The sequence below is a fragment of the Tamandua tetradactyla genome, chromosome 4 (genome assembly GCF_023851605.1).
Source record: "Tamandua tetradactyla isolate mTamTet1 chromosome 4, mTamTet1.pri, whole genome shotgun sequence".
In the NCBI taxonomy this organism is placed as follows: domain Eukaryota; kingdom Metazoa; phylum Chordata; class Mammalia; order Pilosa; family Myrmecophagidae; genus Tamandua; species Tamandua tetradactyla.
In genome coordinates, this window is record NC_135330.1 from 69870684 (window position 1) to 69890079 (window position 19396).

Consider the following 19396-nt stretch of genomic DNA (forward strand, 5'->3'; position numbering starts at 1 on the left):
ATTGTCTAATGCAACTTTATTTAGAATTTAAGTTCTTTGAATCACCTACTTTAAAGAGTAACCTGTACCTCCCTTAACTCCACCCTGTCGACCCACCTGTCCCAGACACCTCCAATGAACCCCTGTATTCTAACGCGTGTGTGTGTGTGTGTGTGTGTGTGTGTGTGTGTGTGCTGAGCTTCTGATGGAGGCTGTTGAGTACCATCTCCTCTGGAACAAAAGTAACACCTAAGGTGTCCTTTCTACAGCACCTGTTTTCCCTTCACTTTGAGTGGAACCTTGATTGCTCCGGAGAAGGTGCCTGGATTTCCAGGTCATCAGGCCAAGGCCTGCTGCGGCTGTCACTGCTTGCTCTGTTGGAAGGCCCCTGGTCCACAACGGCTAGTGGCTGTGGTTCGTGCCAATTCTGGTTATCATCAGAGAAATCAAAAGGTTGTGCATGGGAGTCAGAGATGAGGCTTCCTGCCTGCCCCAATCGATTTTGCTCTGCACTGTAATTAGCCCAGTTTTGCTCACTTGCTTGTTTGCTGTAACTGTGGCAGGAAGAATAGTTTCTGTCTCCAGTAACCAGCCTGTACCCAGGAGGAGACATGGGCGAAAGCAAAACGGTAGGCAAGGAGCAGCCATTAAAATAAGCATGTATTGGAGATCCACAGTATTTAGCCAGGATCAGAGAGCCGGTGGTAGTCCTGAGTGACTTGTAGGAATAGCCACGTGCAGACCTGGGGTGGTAGCATGGTAAGGATCGCTTCTTCCATCGCTCAATCCTTTACACCCTTGAAGAAGACACAGAAGAGTTTGATGATGTTCAAGGCCAGAGGCACCCGGGACACCACCCCGTGAAGACTACGAAGATGGTCTTCTCTGTGGGGTGAGAGAGGAAACCATCCATTTGATGTGGGCAGGGAGCTCTTTTGCAAGTGTAAACTGCAAAAGATGTACACAGATGTACCCCCGGATCTGCAAGAAGCCCACCCCAGAGACTGACTCGAGAAGGACGCCGATGACGTAGGCGCGCCGCAAGCCCCCTCACCTTTTCACCTCCCCGTGTTCTTCAACCCCACACCTGAACTCCTGCATTTCAATTTGTTGCAAGGGCATCTCCACATTGACACCCACAGTTTGGGTAACTTTTGAGTTCCTCTTCTTTCCCGCTCACTTTCTCTTCTTTTTGTATCCCCCAGAACACACGGGCTGGGAACAAGAGTGTGGAAACAGACACAAATGTGACCTGCAGGACACAGAAGCACACGTGAGAGTCTGGGAACGCCTTGTCACAGGAGGCGTGTTCACAACCAGCTCGTAAAGCGCTCCAGCGAGGGGCAGACTGCTCGTCACCCCAGGCCCACTCACCCGCTGCCCACGGTGGCAGGATTTGGAAAATGAAAAGGGCCGAGAGCCCCCCCACTTCCCTCCGGCTGTGGCACAGGCTTGAGCTATCCTGAGTTTGGCTGAGGCACTTCAGTCCTCCATTTCGCCTGGGCGCTGCTCTTTCACTTAAAAGAAGTGAAGCAGGTACGCCAACTGATTAAACTACTTGGAGGATGAAGTAAAATGAAAAATTAAGTTCCGGAGCTCAGACCTGTCTATTTAAAGTTTAAAAGTCTGCTGCTGTTTGATATTTTCCTCACTCCTTCCCCCTAATGAAAGTAAATACTTCATAAATCGTCTATCTAGTTTGTTTTTAATCCTCTCCTGTATCATTTTCATTTCAGATTGTGTATCTTGCATGTCTAGAAGGTCCATTTCAGGCTTTTTTTGTATCTTCCAGTTCTCCCTTCATCATATTCACTTTTCTCTACTTTTCTCAGTATGGGGAACATGCATGTAATAGCTGTTTTAATGTTCTTGTCTGCCAGTTCCATCACCCCTGTCTTTTCTGGATCTGTTTCTACTGACTGTTATTACCCATAAATATATATTTCTATGCATGCTTGCTGTGGTGGTTTGGAGCCTTTATGAACCCCAGAAGATCAATTTCTTAAAGCAAATCCATTCCTGTGGGTGTAGACCTATTGCGGGCGGGTTAGGTTATATCAGTTGGCATGCCACAGGTGGGTCTTAATCCTCTAATGGGAGTCCTTTATAAAAGGATTAAATACAGAGAAAAAACACAGAAGCTGAGAGAGAAAGCCACAAAAACAGAGAGGAAGCCACTGAAGCCAGAAGCAATGAAATCTGGAAGAGAAGGGAGAGGCCAGCAACTGCTGCCATGTGCCCTGTCCTGTGACAGAGAAGTCTTTGATTGCCAGCAGCCGATCTTCAGGAAGAGGTATCATCTTGACGATGCCCAGATTTGGATATGTTCACGACTTCATAACTGTGAGTTTGTAAACTGATAAATCCCCATTGTAAAAGCCAACCCATTTTATAGTATATTGCATTGTGGCAGCCAAGCTGCCTAAAACATTTGGCAGGTTTTAACTGGTTGCTGGATATTGTGAATTCTATGTTGTTGGGTACTGGATTTTGTTATAATCCTTTAAATAGTGTTCTACTTTGATCTGGCATATGGTTAAGTTACTTAGAGTCAGTTTGATTCTTTTGAGGCTTGCTTTTAAGCTTTGTTTATGTGGGTATAGAGCAACTAATTTAGCCATAAGATGATACCCTTCTGAGAACTCTACCTGATCCTCCGTGTACTATGAGGTCTTTCCATTCTGGTTAACAAGAGCAGAACTATGTGATCTCCAGGAATTTGGGGGCTCTTACCTTCAAGTATTTTTTTTTCAGGCTCCATATTGTTTCCTCTCACATGTGCATAGGTGAGTACTCAGCCAAAGATGCAAGGGATAGCCTTTGCAGATCTTTGGAGCTCTCTCTGTGGGCAATTCCCTCCTCTCTGATCTGTTGCCTCCCAATTCCATCTATCCTGGTTTCCCTAAATTCCAGTCCCTCAATTCAGCAAGACCAGGTTCTGAGATCCCTCTCCCTGAGCATCCAACCTTGAAATTGCCTCCAACCTTGAAATTGCCTCCAACCAGTAAGCTGAAGCCAATAAATCCTAGTCATAGGACTCAGGCATCACAGTCTTGCGCTTACTATTGCTCAAGCTCTGAAAAGCATTGCGCCATACAATTTGCTCAGCTTTTTAGTTGTTTAAGGTAAATCCCTGGTGTTCCTGTTACTCCACCAGGGCCAGGAACTACAATGCAGGTCTCTCAATGTGGCCTTAATTAATAACATATGATGGTTTTGTATCATGTGTATACATTCATTTATCAAGCAGATAACTATTGTGTACCGCTTATACACTCCAGGCATTAGGTAAAGTAGTGAGTGAAACAGGAAAGGTCTTTACTCCCATGGGGTTTTTATTCTACTAGAGGAAAGATAAGTAAAAGATAAGTAAATAAATGAGCAAGCCCTATATGATGAGGGTTATAAAATAGGGCAATATATTACAGATGAGTGGGTGGCAATCCAATTGAGATGGGTTTTTAGAGAAGTCCTCTCTGAAGGGATGATATTTGATCTTAAGTTCTGAATGATTTGTAGGAATAGCCATGGGCAGATCTGGGGCAGAATGTTCCAGGCAGAAGGAACAGTAAGGGCCAGTGCCCTGGGGAGGTAGCAGGCCTGACATATTTGAGGAACAGGGAGGAGATGAGCTTGGCGAGACTATCATGAGCGATGGGGGAGAGTGGTACCAGATAAATCAGAGAGTCAGACAGGGGCTAGGCCACGTGTGGCACAGAATGCCAGGCATTCTATGTACCATTACATAATTAATTATTCCTTTCCTATTAAAACAATAGTTTTTGTTGTTGTTTTTTAGCTTTTGGGGGTTCATGGGCCAGGAAGGGTTTCTTAATTTTTAAATGTTTAACCATAAATAACACTATAACAAATGTCTTTGTCTTTTTTCTATACCTAAAATTATTTCAAAACAGACTAATTGGTGAAGGGACACAACCACACCCACTTCCTTACCTTAAGGCAGAACAAACTCTGAGGTGTAATTTATGCTCCAGAAGGATGGGGTTGAGCCTGCTTTCCTCCTGAAACTACATTCCTGCTGAGCTCCTGCCCCTTCCCTATCCTGTCCCACTCCCTCCCATTCAGATTCCTTCTAGAATAAATCACTTGTACAAGAATTCCCACATTAGGCTCCGCCTCTAAGAAATCTGACCAAAGATAAGATATGAACTTTAAAGATACTCAGTTTATTCTCTGAATCCTTATTAATTATTACTTAAGAATTCTATTTTTAAGAACCACTACATTCACTAAAACAATTTTGAAATTTATCCAGTTACTACAAAGGGTAGGAAGCACTTGGAGGTATGGAAAGTAGGAAGTAGGTAGTTGAAGGAGAACTAAAGATCGTGAGGTGAAGGACTAATTGTAGCTGTGATGACATGTCCAATGAGGAGTACAGTTCATTGCACTTGGACAGAAGTCTGTGAAGACTTCAGAGTAGCAAGACGCAGTCTTAAATGACAGTAGGCCATTTGGGAAAATCTAGGTGAACTTGTTGCTCCTTTCCCTTGGCAGCAATGCTAGCCTGCAGGTTACCTTGCTGATCCCAGAGCACATTTCCCATTTCCTCTAAAGGAGTCTTCCACTTGATCCCAAAGCTCCTGTGGCTTTAATGTCTAAAGACAAGAGAACAGAAAGATTAAAGCCAGAGGTAGGTACAGTGGTCAAAAGAAAGAAGGGAACAAACTGAGATATGAGATTGAGAGTTCAGACCAGGATAAGGGAATCTTAGGGTATCTTGGAGCTTCAATCAAGATCTGAGCTTGTTTGTTTGTTTTATTCTCTTCTATGGAAGAAGAAGACACCCAAATGGAAAAGCTGAAGATCAGCAGTGGCTGCTAAAACACACCCCCACACACCACCATTCTTCCCCACTCTCCTGCCTTCTCTTTTTCCCCAACTTCTGCCCCTCCTGTTTTGAAGAAAGGATGTTAGATAAGGGATCTTGGGCAGAGTGTCCTGAAGTACCCTCTTATTGAAAGTCTGGGCAGATTCCAAACCTGGTTTCCAAGGTAGACGGCAATTCCACTGCCAAGTATTTCTGAAGAGGCTGAGCTCTCGAATCATTAACAAATTCAACCAAATGTCAGGAAAACGAGAAAGGACTGCATGCAGGAAGGCAGTCAGTCTTAATCTGGGGTCCTGTGCTGTCTCTATGTCAGAATCACAACAGCAGTGATTACATACTTAGATGAACGCACCCTTTAGTTGCTGAAAACACTCAGTTCTTCAAACTCTAAGGTGGCTCACGGTGGGGAAGACACGAGCTTTGATCCCAATTACAGGACTGTGAGTGGGCCTCACTGAACCAGCCATGGTTATGGTGGTAACTATCATTTACATAGGGCTTTACTGTCTCTAAAATGCTTTCGTAAAGATCATTCAGGTGCCTCTCATCTGTAAAGTAGCTACTTATTATTATCGTTGTTTTCTTTTCTCAGGTGAGGACATTGAAAGTCAGAGCAATTCAATAACTTGCTCAAGATTCCATGGCCATCAAGAGGCAACTCTGATTCTAAATCCTGTGCAGTTCTCACTTGCCCCTACCTTTGTCCTGTTCTCTGCTCACTGGAGTCTTCCTATGTCCTGATTTTCAGGGCTAGGAGTTCAGAGATCCTAGAAAGGGCAATAGGGAGTTGGTTATCCTTGAGCTCCTGAAAACCTACCTCCTCTCTCTCAAGGGATCTTCTTCATACTTTCTGGAAGAAAAATATCCAATCCTACCCTCTTTCATTGTAAGTACAGTTCCTGACCACAGGCCACAGAAAGATTTCTTTCTCTGCCTGATTTGCTCCTTTGCAGTTCCCAAGGTGGCAAACCTTTCCACACCAATGGGACAAAGGTGAAGTGTGTGATCCTTCCCCTGGGAACAAAAGCACTGAGTCCATGGAATCCCTCAGGCACACAGGGAGAGAGTGGGGGTGTCTCCAGCCACTGTGGATGTTGAGCACATTATTTTATAACTCTGCCCCCACTCACTCCCCTCTTTCTCCCCATCTCTAAAGCTTCCTATCTACTCATCTGGGATGACGGCATGTCATTTCTTACTCTTATTACCTTTAATTAGATGTCATTAGAAAGGTAAGTGCTCTACCCCAAACAAATAAAAACACCTAACACATTCCAGAGACAAATTTAAATTCATTTTAAATAATCTGCCCCTTTGGATTATCCAAACCACGGCTGCTCCCCCTAGCAGGAATAATTGAGAACTGACATAAAAAGAAACCCACCTGAAGCCCAAAGCTTGCAGACCATGGGTGTAGGGCCTACCGTGGAAGAGAATTTATAGTGTAAGCATTTGGGAGAACGTGCCACCAGTAGAAATGCGGTGGTGGTGATCTCAGCATTTGCAAACTCTGACTCACAGTGAAGCAGGCTGTGCCCTGGAGGCAGACCCAGCTCTGGACTGGAGGCCGTCACCCAACAGGTCTGGGAAGTTTGTTAAGCCTCATCAGGCCTGATTACCATGGCCAACCTAAACTGTCATTGAGCACACATGCCCTGCTGAGAGTCCCAGGCTGAGTCTCGTGGGGGCAAGGCTTCCCTGAGATGGATTAGAGGAGTCTTCTAGATCATAGTGTCATAGGAATGGAGGCAGTTTATAAGGTTCAGAGAGGGAAAGGCAAAGGACTGGGAGGCTGGTGGTGGGAGTGATGGAGGGGCAGGAGTCAGGATGGCTGTCCTGGCACCAGCACTCAAAGCAGTCATGCTTGCTGTTCCTTGGCACTGCAACAGCAGTCTTAAGCAGCCATGCCCGTGCCTGAAGGTCTGTTGACAAAGCCAAGAGGTCCCTGGGAGGTGTTTGGAGCTAGAAGATTCTCTGATCAGCAACATTGAGCACTGACTTTGGACAGCCCTCCTTGTTTTGGAGACAGCAACGCAGAGATACAAGGAAAAAAGAAAAGGCCTTCCTCTGAGGGGTTGCTGCTGCAGTGTTTTGCTGTGCAGTTCTAGATCCAATGCCAATGACCCCGGGGGTGTTTGGGCACCGGCTGAGAAGGTGCTCTGTGAACTAGACAGCCTTTACGTCTCTCTCATTCCTGACATTCTGTGACCCCAGTTTAATGGGGGAGACTGGATAAGAACCTGTGGGAAATCAGCACATGCTAAGCAACAGGGAATGTCGGGGGACAGTCAGACCTTGACTTCCTGTCTTGAGTAAGATCACTCATAGACTGTGCTCCTCGCCAGGCCCAGGCCACAGTGGGCAGGGCTGAAGACTGTTAGGAGGTAGTGGGTGGACACAGGGATGAAGGGCAGGGCTGTGAGAAAAGCAATTGATTCTATCTGAAGTTTCAGAGACCTGGTTATAAAGACACTGGAAAGAGAAAATGAGATAAAAAGAACCTTTTTAAAACCAAAACCTGACAATGTAGGTCATGACTCCTAGGGATGAGCCTGGCCCTGGCACTGTGGGATCAATAATGCCTTCCTCATCAAAAGGGGGAAAAGTGTAACAAAATAAGGTGTCAGTGGCTGAGAGAGTTCAAATAGAGTCAAGAAGCTGTTCTGGAGGCTGTTCTTACACAAGTTTCAGCTAGAAATTGCTAATTGCCCCAGTTTGCCAAGTCCCAACCAACATCATTCTTGTTAATCCTAAAGAACGCCCAAGGCTCTATCTGAAATCCTACAAAAGTTGCATGCAGTAAGTTTATTTTTCAGAAACCTTAAACCTTCAGATGGTTCCTAGGCCAGATAAGTCTTGAAAACCAGAGGTGCCAGTCTCTCCAAGAATATCAATGATTTCCATTCCCCATCCCATATTATTGGCAGTCCTTTTCAACGTGAAAAAAGTTAGACTGGGCATAATCCAAATATCCCTAAAGATTGGGAGAAGGATCAAAGGAGAGGGAGGAGTTATCACAGAGGGGTGAGGATGTAACAAATGAATGACTACTGAATCATTATATTTATATTTCTTTTTAGTTCCCAGTGAGAAGCTAGAAGGAAAAACCTGAAATTGTGGAACTGTATTCCATACCAAACTTTGAAATCTGTTGCATAACTACTTGTTAAAATGTATGTTGAATTTTATTGCCTTTTTTGTATGTATGTTATTTTTCACAATAGAAATGTAAAAAACAAGCAAACAAAAAACCCCACTTCTCCTGGATAGAGAGAATCAACTGTTTGGTCAACATTTGAACTTCTTAAAGACTGAGAAGATGACTCAAGTCTTCCCTCTGCAAAGGTCGTTGGTGGGGAGAAAGGAGAGGTGCCAAGGACTCGGGATTGATCTGGGCCTTGTCTGCAGTGACTCAGGAGCCCTGGGTCCTGCCTACTATAGGCCAAAACCTAAGATAGGTTCCTCTTATATAAACAGGCTGTTGCCATGTGTATTACAGAAGATGTGGTACAGTTCCAGAAATGGGCTTCTGTGTCTGCTTGGTAAATGTCTCAAATGAAGAGCATTATGGCCGTTAAGCTTAGGGAAGGGGCAAAGCATGATGTTCTCAGGCAAGACCAGGAAGGTTTTCTAGAAAAATGGATTTCAAATCTGCTTGACTGACAAAGGGGAGCTATTTTCTGTCTTGCGCACGGTCTACCCATATACCCATGTTTACATTAACCTGATCTGCAATAGCAGCCCAGCTTTAAAAATTCAAGTTTGTCAAATCTCCTCTGATGGATCAGAACCAGCTGAGGGTGTTTATTGAGCACTTAATATCCACAGAGGCTGGGTAAGTGCATTGAAAAGCACCTGGGTTCTGTTATCAGAAAAAGTTATTCAAATCCTGCCTGGGTCACTCACTAGTTAGCGTCTTTTGAATAAGTAGCTCGACTTCTCCCACACACAGCTTCTTTATTTATAAAATGGGGACAATCACTTACTTCACAGGGTTGGGTTGAAAATTAAATATGACAATATAAAGCACTGGGTCAAAAGTCACCTTGAAAGGACTTAAATAGACATTACTCCAAAGGAAATACACAAATGGCCAAAAAGCACATGAAAAGATGATCAGCTTCATCAGTCACTAGGAAAATGCAAATCAAAACCACAATGAGATACCATCTCACACCTACTAGAATGATGATTTAAAAAATGGAAAATTACAAGTGTTGGTGAGGATGTAGAGAAATAGAAACCCTCATGCACTGTTAGTGGAAATTCAAAATGGTGCAGCTGCTGTGGAAAACAGTTTGGTGGTTCCTTGGAAAGTTAAATGTAGAATTATCATATGACCTGACTGTCCCACTTCTAAGTATATCCCCCAAAGAAATGAAAGCAGGAACTTGAGCAGATATTTATATACCAATATTCACAGGAACATACTTCACAGTAACCGAAAAGTATAAAGCAGCACAAGTGTCTATCGATTGAGGAATGGGTACACAAAATGTGGTATATCCACCTTATGGAATATATTCAGCCATAAAAAAAGAAGGAATTGCTGATATATACTACAATGTGGATGAACCTTGAAGACATCATATTGAACGAAATACGCCAAATATAAAAGGGCATATATTACATGATCTCATATATATGAAAAAACTAGAAGATGCAAATTCATAGAGACATAAAAAATTATAGCTTGCCAGGGGTGGAGGTGGGGTAGAGAATGGGGAGTTAAAGTTTAATGGTTACAGAATTCCTGTTTGTGGTGATGGCAAAGTTTTAGTGAAGGATGGTGGTGATGGAAGCATTAACATTGTAAATGTAATTAAGATCCCTGAATGGTTTACTTGAAAGTGGTTGAAATGGGGAATATTAGGGTGTATAGATGTTACCACAATTAAAAAAAAAATCCCATTGCAGTGCAAATGGAGGGAGAAAAAAAACAGCTCTGTTTATTTTATTTTTGAGAGTGTGAGGTCACAGGGGAAGGGCAGGACTCAAGATGATCAAAGAGTTGGATCAGGGAGTTGGCTGATCCAGTGGGCCAAGCTTGGGGCCTGTCAACTGAGCTTTTCTCTAATGAAGTGTCATGTGGAAGGAAACCCACCTGAACTCAAGGTCCCCACCCCACACTCTAGCCCCTCTCCCTCCAGGAACTCTTCTACACAGCACAAAACCTGTGACAGGTCCCGGAATACACGAGACACATGGCCCATCTTTTAGCTCTGCCTTGGGCACACAGGTGAGCTCAGGTAACTCCCACTGACCCGGGGCTTCTTGGCTGTACCTTGTCAGCATAGCTCTCAGGCTGCATTAGGGCCTGGGGGCAGTGCCTTGGCCCTGTCTGTGGTTGCGTCTTCTTGACATCAACAATGTGGGTTGAAAAATGAAATCTAATTTGCAAAGGGGAAATGTTAGTCAGGATCATGTGAACAAAGCTTCCAGTAAATTGATAGATTTTAATTTTTCTTTTAATTTTTCAGTATTATTTGAATGTGTTCTTGTATCAGTATGTGTCTCTCAGAGCTAAAGTGCATCATCCAAGAAAAATAAATTAGAAGTCTTGAGTCTTATTAGCCAAGAGGGACTTAGGGCCAACCTTTAATCTTGTTGAGCCTCAATTACCCCATCTGTAAAATGAGAAGAATAGTTCCTTTCTCACAGAGTTGTGATTACGATCAAAGAAAGTAATGAATGTAACCTCCCATAATAAACTGGAAGATACAAATGGAAGCTATTGTTTTTATGTCACATGTTCCTTGATCATCTCCTTGAAGCATATATTATAGCCAGGTAGATCTCTTAGGTCACCTAATTGATTTCTTGGCAGACATCTGAGTCTCCCCTTCTCCTCCAGCTCATTCTTAAATCTTAATCTCAGCCTTATGTAGGTCACAGAGACTGAGACACTGTCTGTCCCATTGTGCCTGAGTTGAGCCAGATGTCCTGAAGACACCGAAGATATTAAAGACTCTTAGGAACCGAAGTGACAATTATGACTTTCCTTGCATACACTCATGTTGCTCCAGCAAAGCACTCTTACCTGACTTTTCCTCAACAAGTATTATTTTAATGTAACAACAACAAGAATATTCAGAGGAATGGGATGCTGATGACCATGGCCTCCACACTGCCCCACCCACAAATTTTCCATAAACACTAGAATACATCGAATAAGAAAAACTCACTCTCTTGCTCTCTCTCTCTTTGCCTTTTTTCCCTTGCATGCCTCTCAAAGAACACAGAGGTTTTAGAGAACAAGGCTACCGCCACATAGCCTGAAAGCTAAAATTGGATATGCTTCCCAGTAATTCTGCTTGAACTTCACTTGCTCATCTCACTTTAAGCATAAACTACCTTGTCCAAACTATAAAATAATACATACTTGTCATAAAAATTTAGAAATTCTGGAGACCTGGGTTTGATTCCCAGTGCCTGCCCATGCAAAAAAAAGAACATTTAGAAATTATAGAAAATGGTAAAGAAGATAAAGGAATTACCCATGATTCCCCTGCTGCTAACATGTGGTTGTGTTTCCTTTCATTGTTTTCCCTGTTTACAAAATGTGGGTGATGTGTATATACTGTTTTGTGTATTTTTCCACTTAATGTGATGACATGAAAATTTTCCCATATTGCTAAAGTCTTTAGGAAAACATGGATTTTAATGGCCACAAAATGCTTTTTATAGAGCTGAACCAGTTCTCTATTGTTCGACATTTAGGCTGTTTTAATATTTTTCCATTAAAAATAACACTATTATTAATATCCTTGTACATAAGTGTATGTGTCTCTGATTATTTCCTTAATATAAAATACTAGAAATAGAACTACTGGGCCAAAGAGTAGTACATTTCTAAGAGTCTTGACATATGATGCCAAATTGCCTTGAAGAAAATATGTTCCAATTTACCCTCTCACTAATAGTGTATAGTGGTACTTATTTCATCTCACTCCCAACAGAGCTATATGTTATATCTATTCTAATCTTCACTATTTTAATAAGTGAAAATTACTTGCCTTATTTTTATGTAGGTATCCTGTCCTGTCCCTCGAGCCATGTTATCTATGTGTTTGTTGCCAATTTGTTTATTATTTATGCCCTGTCTACTTCCAAAAAAAATGTGAAGTGGTTCCAACTAGATAAAAAGCCCTTAAAGCCAGGGATTTTCTCTCTTTGTGGCTTCTTGACTGGCATAGTGGGATTCACATAGCAGATATTTGATACATGTTTGGGGATTATTTTGAAATATCTATAGATAGATGCCCACTAGTAAAATAGGGTATTCTCTCTTTTGCTGATGTATGTGGCCCTGTATTATCCCCTTCTCCCAACTTTCATTGCTTTAACAGTTTATATCATGTGATTTTTACATTTCATTTTGTACTTGTATAATTATTTAGTAATTTATTGGGAGAAAAACAGTAAACAAAAACCTTGCTTCTTCAGCTGGATTAACAATTCCTTGAGATCAGGGAATATGTCTATTATTTCTTTTAGAAGAAATAAACAGCATCAAGCACATTGTGGGCATTTTCTTTTTCATTCATTCATTCATTTATTCATTTAACAGGTATTGCTGAGTGTGTTTTGTGTCATGCATTACACTAAATGCTGAGGAAATTGCTCCCAATATGATAGATGGAGCGGGTGCAGGGTGTTACTCAGGATGTTATAGGACCTTTAAAGAAGAACCTCAAACCTAGATTGGAGAAATCAAGGAGGGCTTCCTGAAGGAGGTAGTGATTGACAGACCAATGAATAACAAGGCCTAGGGGCTGGGTGTTTCAGGAAGAGAAAAAAATATATGCAAAGTTATAGTTGACAGAAAATACAGAGCTTGGAGGAATTTGGCACTAGTTTAATGTATTCAAAACTTACAGAAAGACAGATAAAGGTGCAGTAGATGAGGCTGGAGAGGTGGGCAAGGGTCATTATGTGTACAATTAGAATGGAAATGACATGTTTCCGGGTTTACCAGTCAGTATGTGTGTAGATCCAATACCATTAGCATCAATATCCAGCTCTCCCAAGCTCTCCAGCCCACGGGCTTGACTAAAGAAAGTCAAGATCCCTTGTAGACAGTGAGGGTCTTTTCTACCAAACATTTAAGAGACCTCTTAGGATTGCTCCAATGAACCAATCTAGGTTATCACTCCCAACCACGTCTAGCCAGGTTGGAATTCTGAAGTCCCAGCCTCGATGATAAACAGGGATGCCAACACAAGGCTGGAACGCTTTCCTGTCATTGGCACAAATAACCTGGAAGTCTACTGAGTTTCATAATGTTGAAAGTGGGGTATCACTGTCGTATCTAAAGACCAGGGAAATTTGCTACCGGTCTGGAAAAGCAAGAAGGAAAATACTCTTATTGGACATGGCTTGATTAAGTGTCCTATAACAAGGCTTTTTTATACCAAAAATAACAGTTCTTTAAATTTCCTCATAAGCTCCCTTTCTTCCAGGAGTTACCTGTGCCATCAAAGTGACAAGGTGAGACAAGTTCCAGTATCTGCTTCCACAGGGAACCAAGAAATACCAGTCTTCTTGGGCGCTCTGGGCCAAATGCTGGGTTTGATTCAAAGAGCCAAATGCCTTCATCTCTATGATGAGCTAATTCTCAGGGCCCCCATTGTCCCCACTTATAATACTGCGTCCCTTGGGGCCATCCCAGCCATCAGACATCTGAACTCTAATGAGAAACAGGATTCCTAGTCTTTTCTCACGAGGCTGTTCAACCTCTGTGTAAATTAGCACACACAAATGGATACATGGGGAGAAAGGAGTTGCCTAACTGTTCTTATAAAGAATTTCTGAAACCACCTCCAACGTATCTTGTTTTGTTAAAGAATTTTGAATGCATTCTGTATGCAATGAAGAGCCAAGGAAGTTTGTATGTGCTATATGGGTTGAGGATTAATTTCCAGAGCTTTCAGAAATCGATTAGAAAAAACAAGCCTAATAGAAAGGGGTAAATGAGATGAGTAGGCAACCAAAAAAAGAAAACACAGATGTCCAATACATATATTGAAAAGATGCTCAATATTACTATCAGTCAGGGAAATTGAAATTAGAGTAATAATGTAATATAACTTTATACCCTTCAGATTGGCAAATGTTAAAAAGAATTATACCTATTACTGGTGAAGAAGGTAAAGAGAAAACAGGTAGTCATTTATTGCTGTGGGAAGTATGAATTCCCACAACCATTTTGGCAATGAGGCAAAGATTATAAAATTAAATATATCTGCCCTTCAACCCAGCAATCTCGCTGGGGGAAGTTAGCCTATGGAAATAAAGCACCACTATAAAGGATACATGTGGAAATGTGTTTATTGCTGCAATGTTTTGGTAGGTGAAACACTGAAAGCAAAGTGAATGCCCACCATTAGGGGAATGATTGAATAAATAACAAAACAGCAGCATGTGCATAATATGAGTATTGTGTAGCTATCTCAAAACATGAGTTAGATCTACACTAATTGAACTGGAGGGATTTCCAAGAAATGTGATTAAGTGGGAAAATCACTATGCAAAGGTATATATAAAGACCTCTACCAACAGCAAAGCAACAGCCTTAAACTCATTTATGTGTTAGTGTGTGTGTGTGTGCATGCACACGTGTGTGTGGAGTCTGCTGGCTGCCTGCCTAGATCTATTTTCTCTTTCTTCCTTACAAAGAGAAATTCTATTATTGGAGGCAGCGTACCCAACTGGAGAAATACATTTCCCAATCCGCCTTGCAGATACACGTGGCCAAGAAGAAGTAGAAGTTTTGGATGGAGTGTTTGGGAAAGCTTTTTTTTTTTGCCACTGACCTTCTCCCCCCTTTTTTATATGAAATAAGGATGTAATTTCTGGAGCTTTCACAATCATTGTATGACTTTAGCACGGCGACATCCTCCCGCCACTGGGCGCCCACGCTCACAGGCACTAGCGTAGCATCCCCAACCTGTGCCTATACCTGGGCTGCAAAGTGGCACCGCAGTGTTGTGCCCTGTCCCATGCCTGCATCCTGCAAATACAAGGCTTTAGCCTACTGAAGGAATCAACTTCCAAAGTAAAGCAATCAAGATATTTACATGCCATGAAGACAGTAAATCACTGTTCTAGTTTGCTAGCTGCCAGAACGCAATATTCCAGAAATGGAATGGCCTTTTAAAAAGGAGAATTTAAAAAGTTACAAGTTTACAGTTCTAAGGCAATGAAAATGTCCCAATTAAAGCAAGTCTATAGAAATGTCCAATCTAAGGCATCCAGTGAAAGATACCTTGATTCAAGAAGGTTGATGAAGTTCGGGCTTCCCTCTCAAGTGGAAATGCACATGGTGAACACAGTCAGGGTTTCTCTCTCATCTGGAAGGGCACATGGTGAACATAGAGTCATCTGCTAGCTTCCTCTCCAGCTCCCCGGGAGGCATTTTCCTTCTTCATCTCCAAAGGTCGCTGATTGGTGAACTCTCTGCTTTGTGGTTCTGCAGTGTTCCGAAGCTTTCTTCAAAACACTTCTTCTTTTATAGGATTCCAATAAACTAATCAAGACTCACATAGAATGGGCGGAGACATGTCTCCATCTAATCAAGTTTAATACCCAAAATTGAGTCACATCTCCATGGAGATAAACTAATCAAGTCTCCAACCTACAGTACTGAATAGGGATTGGAAGAAACTGTTGTTCCCACAAGATTGATTACAATTAAAAAACATGGCTTTTCTAGGATACATAAATCTTTTCAAACCAGCACAATCACTAAGCATATCACGATGCAGGCAGATATAGCCCAGCCTAATGATGAAATTAAAACAGCAGAGGAGACACAGACATTGAAACAACTTATCAAAGATGTTCATATAATTCAACTAAATAAAATAAATGGGATGGCTAATGACATAAAGGAGATCAAGAAGACACTAAAGAGCATAAAGAGGAATTTGAAAGAATAAATAGAAAAATAGCAGGTATCACAGAGATAAAAATGCTGTAGCCCAAATAAAAAATATACTAGAGACACATAACAGCAGATTTGAAGAGCAGAAGAAAGAATAAGCAAACTAGAGGATAGGAAATTGATTTAAAAAACTAAACAGCTAATTTTTTTGCACCAACAAATCCCAGAGTGATTTGAACAATGAATAAAAAAGTATTTACGAAGTTCCCTTGGGGGAATGATGAAAAAAAACAAAAACAAAAACAGCAAATGGCTAAAAAATTGGAAAATTTTAAATTAGATCTCAGTGAAATGATGGACAATACAAAGTGCACAAATATAAGAATCACTGGTGTCCCAGAAGGACAAGAGAGGAGTAAAGGGCTAGGAAGATTAGCTGAGGATCTAATGGGGGAAAGCTTTCCAACCCTCATAAAGGACATAAATATGCAAGTTAAAGAAGCTCAACGAACTCCAAATAGAATAAATCCAAATAGGCCTTCCCCAAGACAAATCCTAATCAGTTTGTCAAATGCAGAAGAGAAGCAGAAAATCCTGAAAGCGGCCAGAGAAAAACAATCTACTACATACAAGGGTAACCACATAAGACTGAGTTCAGACTACTTCTTAGAGGCAAGAAGGCAGTGGTATGATATATTTAAGATCCTGAAAGAGAAAGACTTTCAGCCAAGAATTCTGTGCCCAACCAAATTGTTCCTCAAAACTGAGTGAGAGATTAAAATTTTCACAGACACACAAATCCTGAAAGAATTTGTATAAGAAGAGACCGTCCCTACAAGAAAAACTAAAGGGAGTTCTGCCAGTTGGAAAAAAAAAAAGGGGCCCAGAATTAAAGAGTACCAATGAGGGTAACTGAAAGGAAAAAGATGAAGAGGGAAAAGAATATATAGATCTGACAAATAAAATACGAAAGATAAAATGATGGATTCAAGAAATGCCTTTTCATTAATAACTTTGAATGTTAACAGATTAAATTTAACAGTTAAAAGATACAGATTGGCAGAATGGGTTAAGAAACACAATCCAGCTATATGCTGCTTAAAGAGACTCATCTTAGACACAAGGATACAAATAGATTGAAAGTGAAAGGATGGAAAAAGATGTTCCACGCAAGTTGTAACCAAAAGAAAGCAGGAGTAGCTATACTAATATCAGACAAAATAGACTTAAAAGGTAAAAATCATAAGAGGCAAAAAAAGACACTATATATTAATAAAAGGGACAATTCATCAAGAAGAAATAACAATCATAAATGTTTATGCTCTCAATCAGGGAGCTCCAGAGTACATGAGACAGAATTGGCAAAACTGAAGGGAGTGATAGATGTTTCAACAATAATAGTAGGAGATTTCAATATACCACTCTCCTCTATAGATAGAACAACCAGACAGAAGATAAAAATAAAAAATAGAAAAGTTAAACAACTTGATAAATGAATTAGACCTAACAGACATATATAGGTCATTGCACCCCAAAGCACAAAGTTATACAGTCTTCTCTAGTGCTCATGGAACATCCTCCAGCATAGATCATATGCTGGGGCACAAAACAGGTCTTCATGAATTTAAAAATATTGAAATTATTCAAAGCACTTTCTCTGATCACAATGGGATGAAGCTGGATCTCAATAACCACCAAAGAATGAGAACATTCACAAATATGTGAAGATTAAATAACACACTCTTAAACAACGAGTGGGTCAAAGAAAAAATTGCTAGAGAAATCAGCAATCACTGGGGATGAATGAAAATGAGAATACAATGTATCAGAAGTCAAACACAGTATATGGTTAAATGCACATGAAGAAAGGATACAAAAGCATATATATCAAGTTTTTAGCATCAATTTCTTGGGGAGGCAGAAAGGGAGATGAAGGAAGATAAAAGAAAAAAGAAAAAATATTATTTAAGTAAAGGTGCCTTTCATAAACAAACAAACAATGCCCAGATTATAATATTATCCCATTTGTTTACAATTATATACAGACATACCATGGAGATATTGCAGGTTCGATTCCAGACCATTTCAATAAAGCAAATTTCACAATAAAGTGAGTCACATGAATTTTTTGGTTTCTCAGTGCACATAAAAGTGATGTTTAAGTATTTAAAAATAAAAAGTTTATTCAATTCCTGGCCCGTGCATTTCCTCCCGCCTGCCAAAAAAAGAAATTCAACAAATGATGCTGCATTAACTGGATAGTCACATGGAAAAAGAATGAAATGTGACCCCACCATACAGCATACAAAATTAAAAAATTAAATAAAAAGTTTATTTAGAAAAAAACATTTACAATCTACTGTAGTCTATTAAGTGTGCAATAACATTATGTCTAAAAGACAATGTACATTCCTTAATTAAAATATGATACCGAGGGTGCACGGGTGGTTTAGTGGTAGAATGCTTGCCTTCCATGTGGGAGAGCTGGGTGCCATTCCCAGACCATGCACTCCCCTTCCCCCCCAAAAAAGTGCTACAGAGACACAAAGTTTGCACATGCTGTTGGAAAAATAACACCAGTAGACTTTGCCACAAACCTTCAATTTGTAAAAATCACAATATCTGTGAAATGCAATAAAGTGAAGCACAATAAAATGAAGTATGCCTGTATTGCATAGTAAAGAATTTGGCTTCCAAAAAGAAGTATGACCTTTTTTCTGGCTCCTGGAGAGATAACCTCTACATCTTTGGAGAGTCCCAGGATAGAAGTCTTTTTTTATTCATGATGGGCTCAGGGACCATATCTGATCATTCATATATTAATGAAATGACAGAACGGGGACAGTCACACCTGTAGTTTTAAGGTGGGGGTCAGGCCACACCAGAAAGACCAAGGGTGGCTGGAGAGTGAGTTAATCCACGTGGGCATTGACTCCGCCAACCAGGCATACCTAATGCAACCCCATACAAACTCTAGAAGCTCATAATTCAGGTGAGCTGCCACGATTCAGAAAACACACCAATGTGCCTGGAGGAGATGCTTTCTGACTTCATATGGAGAGGTAAGGGAAGCTTGGATTTGAGACCTTCCCAGACCTCACCCCATGCTTCTCTTCTTTTGACTTCTTATTTGCATACTTTTTACTATAACAAAACCATAATTGTAAGTGCAATGCTTTTAGTGAGTTCTAGGAGTTGTTCCAATCTTGTGGTGGGAACCGCAAGTCTGTAGCCAGCTGATGAGAAGTATGGGTGTCCCTGAGGACCCACAGACTTACTGCTGGTATCTGAATGAGAACAGCCCTGGGAGGATTTCCCTTAAACTTTGGAGTCTGATATAGCTCCAGGTAGAGTCAGAACAGAATTGAATTGCCTTGAAGTTGGTGATTGAAGTTACTGCAGTATTTTCAGTTGGTGTCAGAAGTTAGGTTTTGCAGCTTCTCACTCTACATATATTCCTCCCTCCCTCTCTCTCTCTCTCACTCACTCAATCTGTGTGTCTGCTTTGTCCCTTCTTAAAACTGTCCCTTCCTCAGGACCAACCCGAGGCATCTGAATCCCAGTGAAGGACAAAGTTCAGACTCTTCTCTCATATCATAAATCAACATAAAAATATGCACTAAAGGACAACCACCAAAAATGTGAATAGGTTACCTCAGGATTTCAGGTGATCATTTCTT

General features: G+C 41.1%; 1 pseudogene; it reads right to left on the reverse strand.

Annotated features, from left to right (window-relative positions):
* Nucleotides 1-262: 262 nt before the first annotated feature.
* Nucleotides 263-13429, reverse strand: LOC143680286 (gap junction alpha-1 protein-like; annotated as a pseudogene).
* Between the last annotated feature and the right edge of the window lie 5967 nt (nt 13430-19396).